The 23,526-nt window shown below is 35.4% G+C and overlaps 1 protein-coding gene and 1 pseudogene across 1 annotated transcript in view; both read right to left on the bottom strand.

The window, feature by feature from the left end:
* The window catches only part of GPC6 (glypican 6), a 1,177,499-nt gene that overhangs the window by 1,128,443 nt on the left and 25,530 nt on the right, over nt 1-23,526 (bottom strand). The gene's annotated exons all lie outside the window — the stretch shown is intronic.
* Nucleotides 16,233-17,080, bottom strand: LOC126016162 (elongation factor Ts, mitochondrial-like; annotated as a pseudogene).

Here is a 23,526-nt window from a genome sequence, read left to right as displayed (position 1 = left end):
CAGCCTAGGTATTTGGTGCTGAATGTTTACATGCCTGTAAACAGACCCACATGGAATATAAACTTTGGTTACATAGTGTCAATGTTTAATATAAATAAATATCAATACATTTAAAGAATCTACTTTTTGCACATTAATCATAGTGTATTTTGCCCAACTATGGAATGCCCAGATATTTTAAAATAGTATTCTGGAGCAAGAAAGATAGTATGATAGGTTAAATTTTTTATTTGAAAGAAGGCCACCTGGGTTCAACCCCTGGCATCCACCCATATGGTTATCTGAGGCCTGCCATTATCCCTGAGTCCAGACCTATGTGCACAATCTGAGCACTAGCGATTCAGATCAAAGCCCCCCCCCAAAATAATATTTAATTTTTCAATTACATGCAAGAGAAATATTAATCCAGGCTAGCCTCGTGTTTGATATAAATACCATGTTAAGAAAATCAGATTCATTTCAAGCGATTGCTTTGCACAAATACCTCAAATTTTTTTGTTCATCTATTTTATTTTGATTTGGGGAATATATCCAACTGTGCTCAGGCCTTACTTCTAACTCTACAGTCTGGCCCTGCACTCTTAAGAGCTTGGGGACCTTAGGCAGTGCTGGGAATCTAACTCAGATTAGCTATATGCAAGGAAAGCTCCTTACCTGCTGCTATGTCACTGGCCCTCAAATGTTTCTCATAAATTCTATCTTTAAAATTTTTCCCCTTATCATCATGGAGTCCCTAAATTAGAAACTCTGATTAACAACAACAAAAAAAGAAAGTTTTTAAAGATCTAGCAAAGATGTAATATAAATTAGAGCATTTATCTGGAATAATCAGTCGAATTCACTATAAAATACTCTTTTGGACAAACGTGTTAAATTACATTTGATATAGATAAAGCATTGTGGATGATTTATTTAATCACAACTTTCAGGCTTAAAAATATACATACCTGAATTTCTAAAGAGAGTTTTTTTGTACATAAATTTTTGTATGATCAAGTCGTAATGATTATAACTATGTTACTCTGGAAATAAATCTTTTGACTAATCATCCTTCATAATCATTTCAATTTTTGAGGTATTGGTTGATATTTCAAATGCTGGGATAGTAAAACCGTGAATCCAACCAAACAGCTACTCTAGATAATTTAAAATTATATTTTATCAAAAAACATTTTTGTAAATTAGACTTTAAATCAAAACCGATGACACTTAATGATAGCCTAAAAAATGAGATGAAATCAGGAGATTGCTTAATAGGACATGACCATGATGATGATGATAATGATGAAGAAGATGATGATGAAAATGATGATATTCATGTGTTAACAGTAAGAAGCTTCCTCCACTGCCCCTGAAGTATTTAAACAAATTTCAAAGAAAAAACATAATTTCCTTAAAAATAAATCGTTTTTAAGTGACATTTAACTTTAAGAGCATTATCAAATCATCCTTTAAATATATTCTTTGATGAACTGTGCAAATAAATCAAGCATATGGATTTCATTTCATTTCCCTTGTAAGCCACATGAGTAAACATCACAGGAGCTGTCCACAAGCTAAATGTGATGCAGACTTGATTACAGTTGCTAATATCTGAAAACTAGTTTCTGTGTTCTATAAATGCAGTGTGTGCTACATTCCTAATTCTTACTCAATTCCATATCTCCCCTCTCATATCTTTTGAATATGTCAAAGTGATGATAAAGGTCTTCAAGATCAAGGCAGCATGTTCAGTCAGTATGAACCACAGGGGCTTTGTTCACAATACTGACCTTTGGAATAGTAAGAAAGAGCTGAGAGGGCTGCAGGCCAGGCTGTATCTGGGTGAAAAGTCACTAAGGCAGGAGCTCTTCTAGAAAGTTCTACCTCATTTGGGAACCAGTATTCACATGTAGGGGCAAAGACCTCTGCCAGTCACTTTTGGAACAGATGGCCTGATGGAAGTCTCACTGGTAGTTTTTTACTTATCTAGACCTACTTGAGGAAGTTTTGGGTTGGGGTTTGGTTTTAGGGTCAAACTTGACAATGCTGGGTGACAAGAACCTACAAGCTTGGTGCTCATGAAGAATCCAGAGACTATATTTCAGAGCACTTTGCCTTGAGCTTGTTAACAAGTTCCTTATCTATAAAATATACACTAGGTTATAAATTCAATTTCTTTTTAGGCTCTATTACATGACTAACACCAAAAGTATTAGACAGTGTCATGCCACATTATTTTTAAGTAATCAAAACCTTTTGTTGCATGACTGGGATTGTTATATGGTAAAATACAGAATTCTTTCAGGGATCAAGAGGAACATCTTAAACACAGCTCACCTGAACCTAAAGGGCAGTCTCTCTTCATTTCCTTCAAGAACAAAACTTGTTGAGAAATCATAAGCAACACAGTTGTTGTGTCTTCTTCGTGGAAGGCTCCCTCCTAATCCAGCTCCACTTGGTCAATTCTACCTGGATTGTTGGCTGGCACACATGCTTTCCCAAGGAAATCTTCTTCAGTTCCCACTCCAGGAAATGCCACAGACAAAATACTACACTATCCTCAATTGTCAAAGCAGCATTGCTGCAAACTTTATATACTCCAAAAGTAATTTCATCATTACTAGCTCATTGACCTAAACCAAATTTCCTCTTGGTTCTGATGTACCAAGCCTGGTCTCTCTTGAATTTAAGCACAGAAAGAAATATTCACAAAGTAATTGGTGATTAAATGTGCTCTACCCTTGATAATGTTATATGTTAAACCGTTTATAACCTATATGTCTTTGCTGCATTATTGCTGAACATTTTGAGATTAGAAAAAAACTATTCACACTCATTCATTATATAAAGTTCTAATGAACATCGGAAAATGTCTGAAATACATGAAATCTAAGAAATGCAAGTGCACATATCAAAAAGTGGTTCCTACTACTGACGTTGTTGCAAGTGTATAAAGAGAATATCAAATGACTACAATGTACATACTAAAGAATTTCATTTATTGAGATATTTCTACTCATTAATCCTGATAAAAAAAAGACTATTAAATATTCTCTGTAGCTCGAACAAAGCAGCTAACTACTGGCATAAATCTTCATAAGCCCTTAAAAGGACTAAAAGGACATAATAAACCCTATTTGTAAGACATACAGATGATTTGAGGTTGGTTTCATTTGGGTGTCCAATTATATTTAAAGCTAGCAGCACTGTGGCTTTACCCTGAGGGACTTATTTCTGGAACTCCATCTCAACAGTCCTGCTGTAAAAGTATACCCTTTCCATCTTATAAAATCTGATTCACTAGCTACTTAGGGAAAAAATATAAAAGCAAACTATATGCTTTAATTTGCTTCTGCAAGAAGTCAGACTTCATTTTTATAAATGTGCAAAACTATAAACTAACAACACTGAAGGCAAAAGAAAGGGGTGTCCTTAGAAAGTCTGCACTTTGCTGTATTGATTCAAGATCCTCTCCTTTTTAAGAAGATCTACACTATCACTCTTCCAAAGGAAACCTGAAATTCTGGGTGGGTTGTGTGAGGCATGCTTGGTGAGCTCTGGTCCTCCTTCCCTGTGTTTATGGGTTTTAGCAATACCCACTACATATTAAAAAGCACATGAGAAAGAGAGTAAAGGGTAAACAGCATCCACCTTGACTCCAATATATGAAGACATACAGAAAGCCTCAGGTCGGAGACGTTTTCAAATTTTGTAGTAGTTGCAATTTCAGGCTGTCCAACATACTAAACTCAATTCCATTTTTTCACAGAGAGTGGGCAAAGTCATATATGTGATTTCTCATATTTCATAAACTACCTCTCCCTTCTAACTTTCTCTTTTCTCTTGTCCTTGATAATAATGAAAATGAGCATTCTTCCTTCCCATACAAATTCACTATATTTGGTGAAGAGCCCTTACAGATGTGTTAGCATTGTTTTCTACCTGCCCACAGCAATCCTGAAATGTGTATGTTAAAACCAAATGAACTACTGATAGCAGCTCAGTCCCAGAAGAAAACCCCATCTTTATTTTATGGAGCAAATTGAGGACATTCAGTTTGACCTTTCCTTACATTTGTCCAGCCTCAATTTTAAAATCTCACCCTCTTCTCCATTTTACCTTTTTGCTTTTAAATTCAGGAAAAGAAATCATCTAGTTTTTCACTGATCAAATATAAATATAAGGAGAAAAATATAGCAATAAAAATTGCTATCACAATAAATATTGCTGCATAGAAAAACAATACAGCAATAAATCTTCTTCTATCTTAGTAAGAAATAAATACAAAATGTCTAACATTTGCTTTACCTTTCTGTTTTTTAAGCAGGCAAAGAAATCCTGGTGAGTGCTAATAAGAAATAAGCAGAAAGAGTAAACCAGGCATTGCTAGATCCTCTTCTATTTAGTGGACAATAAATCCAAGGGCTCTAACTTTTCTAATTCATTGTCAAGAAATTTTAACTAAAAGGATTTCAAATTACTATCTGTTAAAAGATGAGCTACAGGGAATATTTCTAGCAGAAAAACACATGGTATTCTAAGCTATGTTTGCACTTAAAAGTGCTTCCCTTTCATTTAACACAAGTGAATTTCTTAGGTTATTATGGGTTTTTTTCTTTCTATTTTTGGTTTTTGGTCACACCTGGCAGCACTCAGGGCTTATATAGATCCTGGCAGGCTTGGAGGACCATATGGGAAGCCAGGATTCAAACCACCGTCTTCTGCATACAAGGCAAACACCCTACCCCCATGCTATCTCTCCAGCCCCAATCTGTTTTTTTTTCTGACATAAATATAAATTCCAAAGAAAAGTTCACAGGATTTCTCCTTCCCACCCCAAACCTTGTTTTGATCAATCAAAATGGGAGATTCCGCAATTAAAAGAAATCTACAATTAGAAAAATTTGCCACTGAGCATGCCCCAGCCTTTACAATACTATGTAATACATATTATATTGCTATTATGTATATCTTATAAAATAGTTGTCATTATATATAATAATTTATATAGTAATTATTAAATATAGTAATTTATTATTATAAATTATATTATTAATTTATTACTATCATACAGAATAATAGTAACATAGTCATTGTAATAGTTCATTGTAATAACCTAATAGTAGCCTAATATTATAATAGTTTAATCAATATCTTGTACTATTTCTGAATTCTAGGTATAAGTCCCTAGAGAGAATGCTCAACTCAAAAAAAACTTTTTAGCACTATCATTACTTATTATTCTCTCTATTTTACATTGGGTGGCTAGATTAGTCCTAATATCAAAGTATAAAGATGCCTCTAAATTGGATTTATAAACCTTCCCCCACTATTCCAATCCCAGCCATGAGAAATCATAGACCCTTTAAAGCTCACCAAATGTGCATTTACAGAAGCTTACAGAGAAAATTCAGAATCGACTCAACAATGAATAATAGAACTAGATGAAAAAGAGTCACTTATGTCAGATCCATTGACTTCACTTTCAAACATAAATATAAGCCCAAGTGAGGGAAATGAACAACCATGATGCCAAACTGAATACCTCCACGGTGAACAGGTATGGGTCTGAGTGGGGGATGTTTCTATAGTAACATCCAGGGCCAAATGGTCTGAAACAGATGTTGTGCTCTATTTCCTGGATGACCTCAGCTAGGACATTCCAGGAGCAAAGACTAGATGAAAATGTTCAACGTTGTGTGTGTGTGTGTGTGTGTGCGTGTGTGTGTGTGTGTGTGTGTGTGTGTGTGTGTGTGTGTGTGTGTGCCACACTCTGCAGTGTTCAGGGGTTATTCCTGATTCTATGCTCAGGAAATACTCCTGGCAGGCTCAGGAGGCTATAAGGGATGCCAGGGACTAAACCCAGGTTGGCTACATGCAAGGCAAGCACCTGATTCCAGGTCCTGTTCCAACACTTTGACCAAGGACAGAGTTTCCATGAAGAACTGTGAATGAGAAACCATTTAGAAGCTTCAAAATAGTTACATCTGATTCTTCCCTAGCCAGTGGAGTAGAGAACAGAGCAGCAAATAAGGAGCAATCTCTAAAATAGAGTGGAGACAACTAGGTAAGTACCAGTTAAGACTGATTACATTTATGCTACAGATTCAGAAAATCACTTTAGTACTTAAAGTTCCTAGATTTCTTATCATTTGCTCTGAAAGATTAGGCTGCTTCCCTTTATCACATCTGAATCTTACACTGAATTTAACTTCAATTTCATTGTTGGCAGAAGCATCTACAGTTTGCAAGGCTCCTATTTTTCAAACACTATTTCCACCATCATCTTACAGTTTTTTCATTTATAATGGATGAACAAGAGGACTAAAATGAATTTATCTATAAGATATCAACAGGAAAAGGAAAATATAAGACATTAAATGACTTTTTATTATACACATATAATTCCTAATTATGTGAACATTTGTCATTTATCCTCATTTTGTTTTGTACATTTATGCACAATAGTATGAGATATTTGTACATTTATGCACAATGAGACATAGTACCTGTGTTAGGGTATTTGCCTTGCACATGGCTACCCCCAGTTTGATCTTCAGCATCACAAACATTCCCCCAAGCTCTGTCAGGAGTGATACCAAAGTTCAGAGCCTGGAGTAACTCTGAACACTGCTTAGGGAAAGCTTCAAATATAAACAAACAAAAAGAGTGCCTTAATGGTATTAGTCAAGAAGTGACACAATTATAAGCTCAAAATATTTTATTTTGATTTGTCTGTACACACCAACTGTCAAATTTGTCTAAATAGGTAGTTTCTAAAAAGCCACATACTGTACTTTTCCCATTTAAAGTGTTTTCCCAACAAACTTTTGTAGTTAGTTATGCGATGGCATTTAAGAAAACAGTTATAACAGCTAATCACTTGGGTTTAGCCCTTATATAAATGTTTCATGATTCAGTCAAAGAGGATCATTTTTTTCTGCCTTCAAAATTCCAATATGTATTCCAGATACATTATCAATCCAGGCTTTTGTATTTGGTACAGAGGGAGAAGAATTGCAATGTGTAGGTTTGAGAGGCCAAACTGGTTCAAATTCTGTTTTTCCCCCTTACCATCTTTATTCTACAGGAAGGTAATAGCCTCAGCCACAGAGCACTTTCTCTGGCATATTTAAATCCCCCTTTGCCTGGATCATTAGGATTGCCAGCTCAAAGTTGCGGAGTGGGTTATGGCAGGAAAAACCTTATCACAATATAAAACACTAGATTTTCTGAAGACACTGGTGGAGAGTACTGGGCATTTTGGTGGTTACAGTATCCAGTAACTTTGCCCACCAATATGATACATTTAAGCATTATTGTGAGCATATTACCTAAACTATAACAAAAATTTATGACATATGGTTTATTTTTCCCTTGTAGATGCACATGAAAATAATATATTTACTTCTGATGCAAAAATTCTAAAACATTTTAAAAAATAGAGTCCAAGAGATATTATATGAATAAGGTGTTTGCTTTGAAAAATTCTGATTCCCAATTCAATCCTCTACATAAAACATGGCCCTGTACCTAGCATCTTTAAGAGTTACTCCTGATTCGAGAGACAAGAATATGTCCAAACCACCAAAAGATAAATAATTAGATGATAAAATAGTTATGTCTTGCTAAACTTCAACATTTTCCACTTTATTTACTTTATACTTTTGTAGAAAATCTCTAAGCCCTTTTGGCGAATTACATTATTTGACACTAGTTTAAAATACAGTGGGTAAAAATATATTCTGCAGGTGATTACTATAATATGCATACAAAGGATCAGATGTTTGCAAACATATTGTTGCTTAGGAAATTAATCTAGGATATGGCATCAGAAACAAATGTAGAATTTTTTCATTGCACTAGAAAAAAGCTTTGTTCTGGTAAATCTGAGGACTTTAGGTATGAATACCAAGTGTTTCTCTTAGCATAGTGAAAACTGACCTTCTCAGAGCAGGTCACCTGGTGCTTTATAGGCTCAAGTACGGATCATTTCAAACACTCATTGCTTTGCATCAAGCTCGGCATTTGTCACAATATTCAAACAGTAAACAATTAATGCCTATTTCTATGAAAATTACTTTACTATGACACAAAAACTAGACAATCTATTTCAGCTGGAACTTTGTAATTACAAACCTTGAAATAAACCTGGAATTTGATTGAATGCAGCTTGTGTTTCATTTATTTTCCCATCTCTGAAGACACTTAACATTCTTTATTTAACAATTCCTTTATATTCTTTTCCACATTAGGAAACTCATTTCTATCATATTCATTTAAAAATTGGGGAGATAAACTTCATTGCCCTGACTTACCAGGAAATGTAGAACCTCGATCTTCTACCTTGACACTGTAAAGCTTATCTGTTTTATTCTAAGGACTACTTTTCAAATCAGGTACAATAGAATACGCCTCTCAAAAAATTAATGGCTGCTAAGTAAAAAAAATAAAAATAAAGGTTTTGTAATCAAGCACATTTACATTTGGGAAATAGGAGAAAGAAGGTTCAAGAGGAGATTTTAAAGCAACATCTCAATGTGTCTTTCATAAGGAAAAACGTCACTCAAGTCCTAGGAGGTGATTACAGCAAAACATTCCCAAACTCACTAACTGGGTAATGAAGAAGAGTTTGAAAGATGATGCTCTAGACAATACCATGAGTTCTCCAGGTATGGGAAGCAAAGCCAAGCATTTGGTTAAAAAAAAATGCAAATTTTCAGATTTCTCCCCAAATGGACAGAATTAGCATTAACATTGAAGGATTTGGCCCAGCAATCTGTGCAAACATGCTTACCAGGTTAATCTGCCACACACACAATTTTGAAAACCACTAATCTAGCTGGACCATTCTTTTCTGCCAAAAGGGGAAAACACAAATTTTACAATCATATAACCACAAACCCAACCCCCAAATGTTTTTTTTTTCAAATTGAGTCCTTAACATTATGCAAATAATAAAACAATATATGCTGAATCTCTTCTTTCCTTAGCTTTAGGGTTGTTGGGTTTTTTATTTTTATTTTTAATAATTAAGCACCATGTTTACAAATAGGTTTGTGGTTGGGTTTTAGTCATAAAAGGAACACCCCCTTCATCAAGTGCAATATTCCCACCACCAATGATCCCCATTTTTTTAGTTTTGGTTTTTAGACCATGCCCAGCTGTTCTCAGGAATTAGTCCTTGCTCTGAACTCAGGGACCACTCCTGGAGGTGTTAGGGGACCCAGTTCTGCCACTGAAGGCAAAGTCCCTCCCCACTGTGCTATATCATTCTGGCCCAACTATATACATCTGACTAAAAAGAGTAGCCACTGTTTTTTAATTATATAAAATGTTTTTATTTACTCTCATTATTTTACTGTCCTCTTTATTTTTATCAAGACAAAATTTTGTATATTAGTAAGCACTTAAGTGGCTCTGGTAGAAATTTGAATAAAGATAACACATCACTTAGTTATCATCAAATCACCCAAATTTCCAGGCAATTTTGATAGATATATTTAAAGTGAAAATAAAAATCATATTAACATGTGTCTTATAAGAATATTTGCCTTTGAGGTGTCGCAAGTTGTCAAATAAAATCATAAGAACCAAAATAGTAGGAAGAGGAACTCTTATTTTAAAAATGGGAAAAGGATTTGTATTTTACAAAATAAAAACATTGCAGAAAACTTTTGTGCAACAATATGAAATCCCAAAAGCTCCTTTAATGCACAAAGATTTTAACATGCTAAATTTCAATGTTACATAATAATGACTAAAATTAAAAACAAAAATTTAAAATTAAAAACACATTTAACTCACAGATATCTAATGCACATTCATCTTCAAGATAAGAAGTGTGATTTAAAAATAAAGGGAACAGTCAGGATTGAGGTGTTAAACTTTTATTTTATGTTAGGAAATCAATGCAAATATGTCCTAATGGAAAAAAATATTCCCTGTTCATTAATTTAGTTGACAAAAAACTAGTGAGTTCCAGACACTAACTTTGTCACTGGGGAAATAAGATCAAATAGATTTCTTTCCCTTCCCTAGGAAATTCTTGGTACATCAAAAGATTCTGACCAAGGTAAAATTACACACAATTTTAATAACTGCTTTTCAGAAAAGAAGTAAAAGACAATCATTAAATTGGCTTTTTTTCTTTTATTTTCAACTAAATCAAATGTGTAAAAAGAAATAGCCTTCCAGCCCTTGCCTTTCTCAACACAGACTTTCAATGTGATCATTAAAACCCACTCTTTAAACTCTAAAAATCTCTGAATATTTCAACTTCAGATCAGGATTTGCAGAATTCCATTATTATAAAGACATAGTGATTAATGTGAACAGAGATGTTTGAGAAATGAACGCAAGTTATTATAAGCCTTTAATACCTCCAGTATAATCTCACATTTCTCTATGTGCATTGATCTCTTTTATTTGTCTAGTGCCTGACAGTTTACAAAGCACTTTCCTTGACATTATTTCACTTGATCCTTACAATTCTCAATTAGTTGGACAGGCTTTATCTTCATCATTCCCAGAAGATGCCGTGACAAAGGGAGTGGAAGTGACTTACGGTGATGGCAGACCTCTCCCTACACAGCTACAAAAAGAAAATAGGGACCAGGAGGATATACAGAAGGTCAGAACCTTGCCTTGAGAGAAGTCAACTTGGGTTTGATCCCCAGTACTGGTCTCCTGAATCCAGCAAGAAGTGATCAGTGACAAAGATAGAAGTGAACGCTGAACGCTCTCAGGTGTGGATAGAAAGCAAACAAAAATAATAATCAGATACATATGCCTTCTTCTAACTTGCCTCTTTTCCTTTTCATTTTTTATTTTTTATTTTTGGGTCAAACCCAGCAGCACTCAGGGGTTACTCCTGGCTCTATGCTCAGAAATTGCTCCTGCAGGCTAAGGGACCATATGAGATGCTGGGATTCAAACCACCGTTCTTCTGCATGCATAAGGCAAACACCCTATCTCCATGCTATCTCTCTAGCCCCTAACTTGTCTCTTTTACTCATGAATTCCTGCATGCACTTTATATGAAAAAGAAAACATCTTTTGAAAAGTATTGACTGATCAAACAATTAATGACAAAATGCACTTTATAAAGAAGGGATAAGGAGAGGCTTGTGGGTAAATTATTTTCTTCCTGGGGTTATCTCTCTAGTCAAAGATTCATGGTTTTGTGAGAAATGGAAGCATTGCACATCATCTTTACAACCCTAAAAAAAAGCTGTTGAAACAGGAGACATTATCGTTCATAAACACAACTTAAAGGATCAGAAAACAGACATTTTGGGGAAAGCTGTGAAATAGGCCAGCAGGAAGAAAAGTAAGTTAGGAAGTAACCAGAACTGCCTGCCCAGAATGTTCTATAAAAGGATAGTAGGATATTTGTCACATGATGATTGAATCTCTGCGGGTTTCAGTTGCCACAATCCAGATCATCTCAATGGGAGCTGTAAGTGGTACCAGCAATGAGAGGTCATGGCACTCGCAGCTTCTCTGGTCAACAAATTCCATGAAGTACCATATGTTCTCAACAGGATCCTATTAGAAGAGCTGGGACATCAAGGCACTGCCAGACTGTACATATTCAACCTAGAAAAAGTCTGTCAGCCTGTCCCTATCTCTTTCTCTCCCATTCCTTATATCTCTCCCTCTCTCATACCAACACTCTCTCACACACATGCACACACACCCAAGTACACATTCTCTAAATTACAGGACACAACACAAGAAAAATATATGTGCTGGAAAAAGAAAAAAAAAACTTCATGTAATTTTCACCATGTATGCTACTAAGTAAATTTAAATAAAAACTGTCCCCACATCAAAAGTTCTGAGGACACTAGGTCATCTATTTTATCTATTTTATAGCCAAACACCGATAGCACTGAAATGCAGATTTCAGGCTCAGGGGAGAATCTCTAGACAACTTTCTCTTTTTCCTCAGCTGTTGATGGAACAGGCTTTCAACTGGGTCACTGTAATGAATCTAATTATTTGTAAAATAAAAAAAAAACTTTTTAGTTATTCTGGGATAAATGGTATACATCTCTCCCAATATCAAACACTTCACCCTATAAAGTCCTAAATCTTAATTCCTCAGAATGCAGCTGAATTTTGACATTGGGCCTTTATGGAGGAAATTATGTTCACCCAGGAGTCACTCTAATTCCATAAGGTCAGGTGTCTTTATCAAAGGAGAAATGTGGAGACACAGTGATAAAAGGGAGATGAATGTAGCAAAGAAAAGCAAACTGGTAAGGACCAAGAACAAAGTTTCCCAAACTTTTCTAGCCAACTGTCCCCTGTTTACTATTAAAAACATCAACATACATCACTGCCCTGGAATTCCATTTTCTTTAACATGTTGTGCTAGGCATCCTACCAAAGGCTCCAACTTGGATGTTCCAACAGACTCTACAAAGACAAATGACTGTTATTGTCAAAATTTTGTGCACCAATTTATCTTAGTGCAGACCTACAATATGAAACCCTTTCATGAAGCTGCCAGATAGAAACACAAATTGCAGCTCCAGTGTCAAAGTTCTAAACAAGGAGACAGTGGGCATTACTGTTCCACCTCCTCAAATGTTCCAGAACTTCACAGAAGGCAGAAACAGCCTTTTTAGGGGAACACTGGACCAAAAGATAGACAACTGTAAACCAACAAGAGATCTTCTAGGAAATCAAAGTAGCTCTCACTTCATCCTTGACTTCCAATATTTAGATCTATGAGGTGCTGCACACACACCAAAACTAGTATTTTCATAAGGCATCACAAGCAAACCAATATATGGACTCCCATGCTCCCATTTGTATTGAGTTTGAGACCTGCTGTTTTACCTTCTAGAAAACATGATATTCTAAAGACTAAAGTCTCTCTGTTTCTGTGCCCCATGGAATTTTGCACTTTTCAAACAAAAGGATTACTTCCAGGCATTGCTGCACTCCAAACAGCAATGATGGAAGAAACAATTCTGTGATCCCAGTTAGGGTCTAAATAAACCATTTTTTTCTACCCACCCGCCTTAAATGAACCATTTTAAGAAAAATAACCATTAAATACTCTAAGAACTTTCCACCAATAAGATAACAAAAGACTCAAAAGATGACCACATCTGTTTGCAATATGATAGCAAGGACAGAGAGGCTGGTCTATACTTGAAGGGGCATTTGGCTTAGAGGCAGGATATGTAATATTCTGCAACACTTTGCTTGATGAAGCACATAAATTCAGAGGGTTCAAATAAGCTATAAGAGCAACTGAAAACAGGTGATCATGTGATTCAATTTCTGCAGCATCTAACTCAAACACTAACGAGTTCCTTCTACCATGTTTCCTTCATCTTGGATATACCTAGGAAAAAGACACTGATATAGAAAGAACAATATTGACATATCAAAAATTCCTGATAACTGAGTTAAAGACATAATACAGCAAGTAAGGCACTTGCCTTGCATGTGGCCAGCCAGGTTCAATCCCTGGCACCTCATATGCAACCCTGTACCCCATTCTGAGTATTGCCTGAGTGCAGAACCAGAAGTAAACCCTATCTGCTAATAGATGTGACCAAAAAAGGGCAAACCAAAACAAAAATTCTGAAAATACATGATACTATTATGTGAAACCTAGAATTAATTAAACTTCAAGAATTCAATGCCATAAAGTTTATTCAAGATCATTTTTGAGTGGATATTCTTTTATCTTTACTAAAGAGTTATAAATATTAAAGTTTATATCACTATAATGAATCCATGGACTATATAATTATTTAAAGTGATGATAAAGTAATGTAATTTTATAAGTAATGGCTAAGAGATAGAAAATGTAGTATAGGTGTCTAGGCACCTACCTTTCACATAGTTACTTCAGTTTAATATTTTAGTTATATGATATTTAATAATAATTTAGTATATAATATAACCTATGTAATAATATTTTATATCTTCACTTATTTGGAATTTCCCAGCACTGCAAGGAACCCTGAGCACAAACAGGTGTGGCAAAAATAAACTAAAATTAAAAATAAAATAAAAATTAATTATTTATAAATGAAAGCTTTATAAATGTGTTATTAACTACTTCAAGAGTCTTTAATTTCTTACAGAAAAGCACTATAAAGATTATGTAGTTCCCTTGAAAAGGGAGGAAATAACTGTTGGTCTAAAGGGGAATATGATCAATAGAAATTCACTACACTCATCACATACAATTTTTTCTGACAAAAGTAAAAAATTGATGTGTTAAATAATTTAACTTTTATTCAAATGAATTCTAGCAGCTGAGCACCAAAGGACTCTAAATTTTATTGTTATAGCTTTAATGCAACTATTAGATAGATAATGTGCTCAACATTTTTAAAAATTAGATATTTTAAAGTTTAGTGCTGTTTACCTAGATAAGATTCAGACTAAATTTTGCTTCAAAAAAAAAACCCTGAAATATTTATTCCTGGATTTAGACGAGAACTAAAAGTTTTTCCTCAACATCAGGGGACAATTTGTTTACACGAATTACAGTTTATTCCCATTTGGCTATGCATGTCTTTCAGGTCACAGTTTAGAACTGAGATTTTGTTTGCTTTTGATGGTGTGTGGGAGGAGAAGGGATGGTTATATTTTTTCAATGGTTCCTTAAGCATTGGCCATCTTTCTTTTGCACCAAATTTTTCATGAAAATTAAACTCTCCACCTGTAATTCTGTGACTAAATGGGTAAAAGCTTTCCCAAATTCTAACACAAAGAATTCTGTTTCTGAGACTAGATTACACCCAAGTTCCTAAAGTGCTGTTAATTAACACAGAAATAAAGTTGGAAATTTGGTGGGTTTGCCTCAGTTCCAAGGAACCGGATATGCGTTCACTGTTCAGAGATTCTCAGCTGTTGCCAGTGATAAAATGGATGAATATTTATAACCTCATTTGCTGAATCATTGACAGACATTATAACCAAATAGGAGTAGAATAAATTTCTGGTGCTTCCATGAATTATTTAAGCATCAACACAACCTGGATTATTGTAATTCAACAATCTTGGTTTTGCAAAACTTATAAACATCAAGACTCTACTCTGATTGCATCAAACATTTTATTTTAAATAGAAGCACACATACAAACACACTAAATTGACTCCGGTTCCTCAGAAATTTCACTTCTTAAAACGTGTATTTATACATTTTAACTAATTTCTTGAATAACATGGTTAAAATTTCTAAAAGGTAACACTGAGGAAAAATAAATCAATAATCAATAAATTATGATCCCTATTTGGTTTTAATTTTTTAATGACATTCACTTGGTCCATTTATTTAAAGTAAAAATGTTTCTTCTTAAAGCTGACTTATTGGAAAGATACCCTTGCTCTAACCATCGCATCACTCAAACTAGTCATTTCCAAACTTGAAAATAGGATACCCTAATGTGATCTTGTCTGTACTTCCCTATTTGTCTCATTATCATATGAAGAGCTAATGTCAAGTACAAATCAGTAGCTAACGTTTCTCATGATATCAGCAATTATATACATATATAAATGTACTTCAGTATTCTACAAATGTCTATAACCCTTAAACACAGTAAAATTGTTTCTGGATTATTAAAACTTAATAAAGAATAGATTGTCCATTAATATCAGTAGTTTTGTTCTGGTTTGAGGGCCATACACAACAGTGTGCAGGGATGATTCCTGGTTCTGTGCTCAGAGATCATTCCTAAAAGTTCTCAGGGGATCATGTGTGCTGCCCAGAAATAAGCCAGGATCTCTATCTGACAATTCCCTAAGAAAGACGGTTGTTTTATTTATTAGTCTTTATTTTTATTTTTCTTTATTAAGAAACCACATATAAGGTGATGTTCAGTCGTTACTCTTGGTTCTGCATTAAATTACTCCTGGAAGTGCTCAGGGGATCATATGGAATGTTGGGGATTGAACCCTGGTTAAGCCTTGTGCACGGCAAGTGCAAAACCCACTGTACTAATATTTCTTTGGTCTGACTAGTCATTTTATTGTAACTTAAAGAATTAATGGCTGAGCATAATAGTACCCAGCAAATCCTAGTTATTTTTATGAAAGCACTTACTGAATTTTTTATTTAATATTTTTATTTATGATGCTTTTAATTTTCTTATAAACTCAAAAATGAGAAACACATTTTGGGTTTGAAGAGGTTTAGGATCTAACTCTTTTCGAAATGGAATGATGTCCAGAGCTAAGTTCAAGCACTTTCTCGTGGGCCCGAGTCTCTATTCAGCCCCTGCTGCCTCTTCACCTTCTCCACACTCAAATCGCACACCCTACAGACACCCCTTGGGGCCCCAGCATGATGGAAAGGTCCAGCAAATATGGCTGGGACAGCATCTTGGTTTCAGACTCGTCCCCAGGCATGTCGTCCAGGGAGCCAACCGAGAGAGGGGCCATGCCCACCACATGCTGGCCTAGATGTCGGCCAACATCTTCCAGGTTGGCTTTCTGCTCGGCTGCCTCACAGACCACCAGCGCCCCGTATTTCCCCAGCACCAGGTTGCAAAGCGATCCTTCTCTCTCAGACCCAGCAGAAAGTTCAGAGAGCTCAGAGGAATTTAAGAAGCCTTTCTTGTATGTGGAGAGTTGCTCCTTTAGGCTCCTACAATACAACATGGTTCCAAGGGCGACCTGCTGGACCTGCTGAAATTTTAAATTTCTGGAAACAAAATCGGTCTCACAATTTACCTCTACTAACAAGGCTGTTTCCTTCCTGCAGTAGCCCAATCAGACCTTCCTTTGCTTTCCTCCCACTGAGTTTCGCAGCTTTGCTCCAGCCCTCCTTCTGGGCCTGCTTGTGGAGCCAACTCTGCCTGCTGGAGGTCCCTGCCGTACCCTTCCAGGGCTTTCTTGCAGTTGACAAAGGAGTAGCCCGTTCTCCGGCGCAAGGTCTGGAGCTGCTCCTTGCTGGGGGCGGCGGTGGACAGCGTGGGGGTGGCGTGGAAGGCTTTTTTCCACGGCGGGGGCCATTGCAACAGGGGGGACCTTACACGGCAGCTCCCTGGCCGTGCGATTGGGCAGGAGCACAGGGCCCGCAGCAGGGACATCGTGGTGGCCGCCATGCTCAGCCAACTCTCGCACTTACTGAATTTTAAGTAAAATTTTTAATTTTAAGGAAGACTAATCTAATTCCTCATCTACTTATATTAGTACCTGCATTGCTTCTAGTTTAACAGTAAGTATTCACTCAGGATGCTCAAAACTCTATGTCTAGAAATGGTTAGGATCTAACTCTTTTCGAAATGTAATGATGTCTATGGGACACTCTATGTCTAGAAATATGTTACTCTGCAAAATTAGCCTCCAAATCTAACAAAGTTCACAAGAACTAAAGCAAAGAAAATCAAGCATTTAAATCATTCATTTGATCTTCACAAAACTTCCAACCTTGGTTACTTTGCTTACTAAACTCATCAATTTCTCATTGTGTACCTTTCCCTTTCAGATCTCTGAGTAGAAGTTTATGTTTAATAGAAGCTACTTGAATAAAGCCTCCACTTTATCAATGGCTTTTAAAAATTGTTTAGGTCACCATTTTACATTTATGGCTTCTGAACACTTTCCCCATTAACCTGTTTTAGAAAATGAAAAATTATAATTATCCTTGACAATAAAATTCAGTGAGGTTATGTACTGGGACCAGAAAAAACATTGGATCACTAAAACAATTTTAACTAACTAATTACTTCAAACATGGATTCGAACAACGAAGAGTGTAAAGTCATATAAGGTCTATGGTTAGGCTCTCAAGTTCCCTGTGGAAATAATAGTCCAGCCTTTTTTGCATCTTTTGACAGGACTACCTAAGGAAGAAAAATATTTTCAGAAGCAGTAAACAATGGGGAAGAAATCGGGCTTGCAGTGCAAACACTTGCTGTTCCCTTGCATGAAAACTGCTTGCTATTCTGCTCTTTGCTCATAAGGAAGACCACAGAGGTCTTCAATTTTCTAAATGTGCCATTAACTAGGACCCAAGCCTCTTCAGCTCAGCAGGGAAAAGGTGCAAGCCATGTTGGCATTCTATCAAAATGAAGACCCACATTGATTAGGGGTGTCATTCTACAGCTATGTACAGATCAGTGTCGAGCACTCCAGTGGGCTGGAAGGTTTCATCAGCTTTCATCAGCTTTCAATCTCTACTTGTCACATTAATCTCTAGGATTATTTCTTTTCTCCTTACTGTTTAAAACTATGAAAGATACAGAAAGGAAAAGTTTATAAAGATTCTTTAAAAAGCCCCAATTTATATGAGATACTAGAGGGGGCAAGGGACTGTCCACTGTCTCTTTATGGATGTAAACATAAATACAGGTAAAAAAAAAAGACAACAAATGAATAAATTTAATGTCAGAGAAAAACATAACATGGAGCTTATCAAAGAAAGGATTTTGGAGGGCTTTCCTAAGAATATGAAAAGAACATGGATTTGAGGTCTACGTATTTGAGTATTTTTAATTTGAAAAGCAATTTACATATGAATGAAAATATTTCACATATACCAGAGTTTGAGAAGACACACTGTTTTAAATGCATGCTATCTAAAACCCAGATATAATGTGTTACATTTATAATATACATATTTGTGCACATGTAAAAACAGTTTGGCTTTCTTGTCACACATGCTAAGACAGTCTTTCTTGGAAGTGGAAGATCATGACAAAATATTTCTTGGTAAAAATCAAATAGAGACTACTGTGATGAATGTACCCATGTAGGCATATTTACACATGTATGTAATCTGTTGTGAAAATCTCACAAGAAACAATAAGTGATGAGAAGAAACATGAGGTCATTGGAGGATGTGAGGACTATAACCCTTCTCCATGCCTCTTTTGTCAGAATTTGTACAACAGATACACCTCAGAGTGTAGCTATGTGCTTAGTTATGAAAAATGAACGAGATAAGACAAAAAGGAAGAAACAGAGGGGAGAGGGAGAAAGAAGAAAGTACAAGAAAAAAAACTACAGACAACAGAATTACACAAAGCTTAATTTACTTCTTTATTTAGAAGGTACTCCAGGATTATCAAATGTCAATGGGACATTTTTATGACAATCAATATTCATTACATTGATAAATACAAAACTGAAATCAATGTCCAAATTTTCAACTGACAGAATGAGAAATAAATGTCACATAGATACTAGTATCTAAAATTAGAGCCTTTAGATGTCTGTCTTAATAAATCAAACTTGTATTATATTGTCTTTCCATTGATAGGACTCTGGACAAGTCAATACTGGATTAGATTATTCCAAATTTGTGACATGCCTCCCATTACTCATCAAAGTGTATAAGCACTCAGAAAATGATTTTACTCATAAAAGGCATCTGCTCTCTGGGGTAAAATACACAATTTCAAACCTATCCTCAACCTATCTTTTCACTTATTCTCGGCCTTTCAGAAATGCAATCACCATCACCTTTTTTAGCCTAAGTCTGATTTTGACACCAGTGTCAAATTCTTCTGAAGAAGGCAAGAAAAAAATAAGACTCAATTGGCAGAGAATAAAGAGTCCCAAGGACCCATCCAGACCCACATTATATTACTGGAACCACAAATAGGAACATCTCAAGCTTCCACACCCACTGGATTGCTCACCACTGACCTCCGAAAGAGCAGTAGAGTGATACTCCCAAACTTACTGAGTCTTTGCCCTAGAACTTTCCTGCAATAATATCCCATGGGGTGGAGCGACAGCACAGCAGTAGTACATTTGCCTTGCACGCAGCTAACCCAGGAGGAACCTAAATTTAATCCCTGGAGTCTCATATGGTTCACAGAGCCAGGAGTGATTTCTGAGCACATGGCCAGTAGTAACCTCTGCGCTTCACTGGGTGTGGCCCTAAAACCAATAATAATAATAATAATAATAATAATAATAATAATAATAATAATAATAATAATACCCCAAGAGCACCTGATGACACCACCATGACAGGGGACATTGATTATCCTGACTGTCAAAGAGCCCATGAGAGTCCAGTTCAGGGTAAGAAGTTGGGGACAGAGGTCATTTGTTAATTGTGGGGTAATAGTGGAGCATATAGAGATGAGGTTAAGAGGTCCTGGTGAAAGTCTGATTTCTGGTCAACATAATAGGAATGAGTGAGAACTGCTCCAGACTAAGATTCAAGAGTCATGTTGGCCAATTTTATGTTCTTTGCTGAAACAGTGAGAGATATGGAAGTTCTTAACCAGAAGAGAGATGTTAAGCTGAGAACTATCTGATTTTGATCCACTGCCTGAGCAAGGAATGCTATAGTCAGGTAGTTCCCAGTAAGACTGACTTGGCAGAAGCAAGTGGTAAGACAGGAAGAAAGGAAAGCCAAAAAGATTTGGATGGAACCTGCCCTGTTCTCATTCATTTATGACAGGTCATCAATGCAGCATCCACCCACCTTTTTCCCACCAGTTACCCTATCCCTTGTGACATCCCTAGGCACCAAATATATTATATTTATTATATTATATTATATTATATTATATTATATTATATTATATTATATTATATTATATTATATTATATTATATTATATTATATTATATTATATTATATTATATTATATTATATTATATTATATGTAGGTTTCTTCACAAGGACTCTATGTTCATATGATTACCTTCTACGTGAAGATCATCCAAGACTTGTCTTCATTTCTAATTTGTAGGTTATTCATATAAGTCAGCAGTTTTAGATACAGCTTAGTACACCTATAAATACATGAGCTGATCAGATTTCCACAACAGTAATAAAAGCTCTACATTCTGTGAATTCCATATTGACAGCCCAAGGTTCTCTGTATATGTTCAATCATAGCTTTATGATCATTTTTGCTATATATTTATATATGTATATATAGATATATAAACTACTTCAAAACACCTTATAAAGCAGCAAAGCCCTGAGAAAATATGCAAATATAGATCATTTATTTTTAGGTCAAAATGAATACAATCTAAATTAAGGGGCTAGTTACTAAGGTTACAAAGAATGAACAAAGTAACATAGCATTTCAGTCAGCCTGATCCCCAAGTAGAAACTGAAATGATACAAATCTCTGCAGACACTTCTAACATCACACATTTTTCCCCAGAAGATTTAGCCCTTCTAATCTAAGCACAGTATTCTTTTTTTTTGTTGTTGTTCCCTTTATTACATGAAATCTCTATCTAAATAGATAAAAGAACACTGTTTCGACAAGCTGGTAAAATATTAGGTGCACAATGTCATAAAATATTCATTTGCTTAGTTCATCCTTGGCTGTAAAAAGAAAACAGGAGAAAATATTTCAATAATATTAGCTTTCCCAAAGTGCAAAGATCAGGCCAAAAGCTTTATTTCCAAAATCCGGAATTGAGCATTGAAAACATGTTTGGTGATGAAAAAGATCTCTCTTTCACACTGGTGCAATGTTTGACAACTACAAAGCACTACCATTTATCTTAGAGTTAGAAGTGAAAGTTCAAAAAAGAAAGAGTCTACAAGTTGGAGATTTTAGCCTGGAAAACAGAGAGTTAGCTGCAAGCACAAAGGAATTTTTAAGTATACTTAAAGCCAGTTTTGAAAATACTCATTAGTGCAAAATGGAATGATGAGGAAATCTATCAAGATTTCTTTCTAAGAAATTGAAGCTTATATGAAAAAGTGTCTGGTGTAAAGTTCTCTTGAAACCTATAAATGAAGACTTGGGATTGGCTCAAAATATTAGAGTACATGCTTTGCAGGTGAGGTGAGGCGAGGCCAGAGGTTTGATTATCAACCTATCTGGGATCTTCTGTCCATTCTATTCCACAACCTTAGTCAGGCATCATCAATATGGGACCCCAAAAACAAAAAGAAAATAAGAGATCAAAGTGAAAGCTACAATAACTTTCCTGATGTCTTCTCCAAATCACCTATATTAAATCAAACTGTATATATCCATTAAAATTAAGATACCCAAAACTTTTTTTTTCAACTGGAATGAATGAGCTGATAGTGGATTTGAACTCATCTGGATCCTACTGACAAGGTCTTCTTGACCTTTCCAAATATCTATGTGTAAAACTCTACATTCTATGATCTATTGCAATATCGCTATTAAAAGAAACATGCACAGCTGTCTTTATTTATTAATAAAATGTAATTACTCCTGCTTAATGTTTAGTCCACAAAATCTGTGTAGGCCAATAAGTCATAAGTTAAAATAGGTGTCATAATACATTGATAATCTTCTTCACACCCAAAAAACCATGAGTTTCTCAGTTCATTTGTGTGCAGAATTCCAAGTCATCGTCTTTTGTGTGTCTTGTGTAAAATATGACCGAGTACAGAATAATAAATCACATCTTATTAGGCATAGAGTAGTCAAAGCCACAAGCTCTATACAACTGTTATTGCTGAAATCCATAAATAATATCTACCAGAATACCTTAATTCTAATATCGATTAGATATGAAATTCTGCTCAAGTTAGAATATGTGCCTTATATGTGGGAGGCCCACAGTTCCATCCCTGGTACAGAAAGAAAAAAATCTGATGCAATCATTAAACTATCAATGTGTGACTATAAAATTGTGATTATTCTCTTATTTCACAATTAATGGAAGGGGCACAGAATTAACAACCAAACTCCAACTAGATATCATCATATTCATGGCAGAGAAGACTTCACTCACTATACTCACTATACTCACAATCAAAGTACTATATATCCAAGCTACTCTGGGCTGCAGCAGTTCAAATACTAACTCCTATAAATCCTAACAACATTATTTACCATTCTTCCTTATATTTAAGGGTTTTGAGCCACAAGAATTCTTATCACTCATTTCATTTGAAGGTATACATTTCTCTAATTTCTTTTTTTAACGATTCTTCTTTTTAATAATATCTTTATTTTAAGCACCATGATTACAAATATGTTTGTAGCTGGGCTTCAGTTGTAAGAAAAAAAGAACAGCCCTCTTTACCAGTGCAACCTTCCCACCACCAATGCCCCCCCTCACCCTTCCCCCTACTCCATCTATAGGTATATCATGTGACCAGTACTCAAGGATGAGTAGTATGTAATGCTGAGTGTGCTTACATCTGCTCATTGGTGAAAACTAACACATGTCCTATAGAGAGAACTTTGGTCACATAGTCAAAATGTTTAAGACTGTGACAATTTCCATAGCAATTCCAAATGCAGCATTTTTGTTTTGCTTTGTATTTTGGGGGGACGGGTTGATCTTTTGGTATTATAATTATGTTTTCCTTCCTTTTTCCCTTTCTTTTCTTAAACTGATTCTTATAGTCTCTAGGACTCCTCCCATTTTTTGCTTGTTTGAATTTTTGCCTCCCACCTCTTTTTCGGTCTTTTTCTTTTTTTTCTTTTTTGTTTTTCTTACTTTAAAGAAAATCACATAACTTGATTTTCTGCCTCACAAATTGAGGGGGAAATAATGAAATGCACCAAGATCAAACAGTCGTATGAACATCGAGTAGAAACAAAAGATGATAAGACAAACACCAAATCCAAAGTCAATA

This window comes from Suncus etruscus, chromosome 8 (genome assembly GCF_024139225.1).
Source record: "Suncus etruscus isolate mSunEtr1 chromosome 8, mSunEtr1.pri.cur, whole genome shotgun sequence".
Lineage (NCBI taxonomy): Eukaryota > Metazoa > Chordata > Mammalia > Eulipotyphla > Soricidae > Suncus > Suncus etruscus.
Note: the sequence above shows the minus strand (reverse complement) of the source record. Positions and strands in the feature narration are given on the sequence as shown.